The sequence below is a fragment of the Cryptomeria japonica genome, unplaced genomic scaffold (assembly GCF_030272615.1).
Source record: "Cryptomeria japonica unplaced genomic scaffold, Sugi_1.0 HiC_scaffold_20, whole genome shotgun sequence".
NCBI lineage: Eukaryota > Viridiplantae > Streptophyta > Pinopsida > Cupressales > Cupressaceae > Cryptomeria > Cryptomeria japonica.
Genome location: NW_026728842.1, coordinates 541,052 through 545,000, shown reverse-complemented (window position 1 = coordinate 545,000; position 3,949 = coordinate 541,052).

Sequence of the window (3,949 nt, the reverse complement as noted above, 5' to 3'; positions counted from 1 at the left end):
CCTTTTCTGGAAATTAGTGAAGGCAGCGCATCAAAGGTGCGCAACGCTGGTGCGAACCTGGGAGCGCTCCGATGTGTGCTCCAAGGTGCGGCGTGCACGAAGTCGGAGCCCGGTTTGCCCCGGGTGCGCACCTCGCGTGCACCTTCGCCGGGGTGGGCACCTTGGTGTGCAGACCTTGGCTGGGTTGCGCGCCCTGGTGGGCACCATGGTGCGCACCAAGGAGCGCTCCGAAGTGTGCTCCAAGGTGCGGCCTGCACGAAGTCGGAGCCCGGTTTGCCCCGGGTGTGCACCTCGGGTGGGCACCTTGGTGCGCATGCCTTGCCTGGGCTGCGCACCAGGGCGGGCTCAAGATGGCACCCGCGTTCCTTTTTTTTCACTATCTTTCAAAACGGAAATTTTAAAATCTCATTTTTTTTTGCCTTTTTCTGGAAATTAGTGAAGGCAGCGCATCAAAGGTGCGCACCTCGCTGCCCACCACGGTGCGCAACGCCGGTGGGCACCCGGGAGTGCTTCGAAGTGTGCTCCAAGGTGCTGCGTGCACGTTGTCGGAGCCCGGTTTGCCCCGGGTGCGCACCTCGCGTGCACCTTCGTCGGGGTGGGCACCTTGGCTGGGTTTGCCCCGGCTGCGCTCCGAAGCGGGGTTATTGGAGCGCCGCCTCTTTTTTTGTCGGAGCGTTTGGTGGGGTTTCTCGCACTGGCTCTTCCCAGGCCCGGTTGCCACCCTGGCGCGCACGAAGTCGGAAGTAGGGTTAATTGCCCGGGTGCGCACCTTTGCCAGGGTGGGCACCTTGCCTGGGCTGCGCACCAGGGCGGGCTCAAGATGGCACCCGCGTTCCGTTTTTTTCACTATCTTTCAAAACGGAAATTTCAAAATCTCCTTTTTTTTTTGCCTTTTCTGGAAATTAGTGAAGGCAGCGCATCAAAGGTGCGCACCCGGGAGCGCTACGAAGTGTGCTCCAAGGTGCGGCGTGCACGTTGTCGGAGCCCGGTTTGCCCCGGGTGCGCACCTCGCCTGCACCTTGGCCGGGGTGGGCACCTTGGCTGGGTTTGCCCAGGGTGCGCTCCGAAGCGGGGTTACTGGAGCGCCCCCTCTTTTTTTGTCAGAGCGTTTGGTTGGGTTTCTCGCATTGGCTCTTCCCAGGCCCGGTTGTTGGGTGCGCTCCCACCCTGGCGCGCGCGAGGTTGGAAGTTGGGTTAATTGCCCGGGCGCGCACCTTCGCCAGGGTGGGCACCTTGGTGCGCACACCTTGGCTGGGCTGCGCACCAGGGCGGGCTCAAGATGGCACCAGCATTCCCTTTTTTTCACTATCTTTCAAAACGGAAATTTTAAAATCTCGTTTTTTTTTGCCTTTTATGGAAATTAGTGAAGGCATCGCATCAAAGGTGCGCACCTCGCTGCCCACCTTGGTGTGCTCCGAGGTGCCCACCACGGTGCGAACCCGGGAGCGCCCCGATGTGTGCTCCAAGGTGCGGCGTGCACGAAGTCGGACCCCGGTTTGCCCCGGGTGCGCACCTCGCGTGCACCTTGGTGCGCACACCTTGGCTGGGTTGCGCGCCCTGGTGGGCACCATGGTGCGCACCAAGGAGCGCTCCGAAGTGTGCTCCAAGGTGCGCCGTGCACGAAGTCGGAGCCCGGTTTGCCCCGGGTGCGCACCTCGCGTGCACCTTCGCCGCGGTGGGCACCATGGCGTGCACGAAGTCGGAGCCCGGTTTGCCCCGGGTGCGCACCTCGCGTGCACCTTCGCCGGGGTGGGCACCTTGGTGTGCAGACCTTGGCTGGGTTGCGCGCCCTGGTGGGCACCATGGTGCGCACCAAGGAGCGCTCCGAAGTGTGCTCCAAGGTGCGGCCTGCACGAAGTCGGAGCCCGGTTTGCCCCGGGTGTGCACCTCGGGTGGGCACCTTGGTGCGCATGCCTTGCCTGGGCTGCGCACCAGGGCGGGCTCAAGATGGCACCCGCGTTCCTTTTTTTTCACTATCTTTCAAAACGGAAATTTTAAAATCTCATTTTTTTTTGCCTTTTTCTGGAAATTAGTGAAGGCAGCGCATCAAAGGTGCGCAGCTCGCTGCCCACCACGGTGCGCAACGCCGGTGGGCACCCGGGAGTGCTTCGAAGTGTGCTCCAAGGTGCTGCGTGCACGTTGTCGGAGCCCGGTTTGCCCCGGGTGCGCACCTCGCGTGCACCTTCGTCGGGGTGGGCACCTTGGCTGGGTTTGCCCCGGCTGCGCTCCGAAGCGGGGTTATTGGAGCGCCGCCTCTTTTTTTGTCGGAGCGTTTGGTGGGGTTTCTCGCATTGGCTCTTCCCAGGCCCGGTTGCCACCCTGGCGCGCACGAAGTCGGAAGTAGGGTTAATTGCCCGGGTGCGCACCTTTGCCAGGGTGGGCACCTTGCCTGGGCTGCGCACCAGGGCGGGCTCAAGATGGCACCCGCGTTCCGTTTTTTTCACTATCTTTCAAAACGGAAATTTCAAAATCTCCTTTTTTTTTTGCCTTTTCTGGAAATTAGTGAAGGCAGCGCATCAAAGGTGCGCACCCGGGAGCGCTACGAAGTGTGCTCCAAGGTGCGGCGTGCACGTTGTCGGAGCCCGGTTTGCCTCGGGTGCGCACCTCGCCTGCACCTTGGCCGGGGTGGGCACCTTGGCTGGGTTTGCCCAGGGTGCGCTCCGGAGCGGGGTTACTGGAGCGCCCCCTCTTTTTTTGTCAGAGCGTTTGGTGGGGTTTCTCGCATTGGCTCTTCCCAGGCCCGGTTGTTGGGTGCGCTCCCACCCTGGCGCGCGCGAGGTTGGAAGTTGGGTTAATTGCCCGGGCGCGCACCTTCGCCAGGGTGGGCACCTTGGTGCGCACACCTTGGCTGGGCTGCGCACCAGGGCGGGCTCAAGATGGCACCAGCATTCCCTTTTTTTCACTATCTTTCAAAACGGAAATTTTAAAATCTCGTTTTTTTTTGCCTTTTATGGAAATTAGTGAAGGCATCGCATCAAAGGTGCGCACCTCGCTGCCCACCTTGGTGTGCTCCGAGGTGCCCACCACGGTGCGAACCCGGGAGCGCCCCGATGTGTGCTCCAAGGTGCGGCGTGCACGAAGTCGGACCCCGGTTTGCCCCGGGTGCGCACCTCGCGTGCACCTTGGTGCGCACACCTTGGCTGGGTTGCGCGCCCTGGTGGGCACCATGGTGCGCACCAAGGAGCGCTCCGAAGTGTGCTCCAAGGTGCGCCGTGCACGAAGTCGGAGCCCGGTTTGCCCCGGGTGCGCACCTCGCGTGCACCTTCGCCGCGGTGGGCACCATGGCGTGCACGAAGTCGGAGCCCGGTTTGCCCCGGGTGCGCACCTCGCGTGCACCTTCGCCGGGGTGGGCACCTTGGTGTGCAGACCTTGGCTGGGTTGCGCGCCCTGGTGGGCACCATGGTGCGCACCAAGGAGCGCTCCGAAGTGTGCTCCAAGGTGCGGCCTGCACGAAGTCGGAGCCCGGTTTGCCCCGGGTGTGCACCTCGGGTGGGCACCTTGGTGCGCATGCCTTGCCTGGGCTGCGCACCAGGGCGGGCTCAAGATGGCACCCGCGTTCCTTTTTTTTCACTATCTTTCAAAACGGAAATTTTAAAATCTCATTTTTTTTTGCCTTTTTCTGGAAATTAGTGAAGGCAGCGCATCAAAGGTGCGCACCTCGCTGCCCACCACGGTGCGCAACGCCGGTGGGCACCCGGGAGTGCTTCGAAGTGTGCTCCAAGGTGCTGCGTGCACGTTGTCGGAGCCCGGTTTGCCCCGGGTGCGCACCTCGCGTGCACCTTCGTCGGGGTGGGCACCTTGGCTGGGTTTGCCCCGGCTGCGCTCCGAAGCGGGGTTATTGGAGCGCCGCCTCTTTTTTTGTCGGAGCGTTTGGTGGGGTTTCTCGCATTGGCTCTTCCCAGGCCCGGTTGCCACCCTGGCGCGCACGAAGTCGGAAGTAGGGTTAATT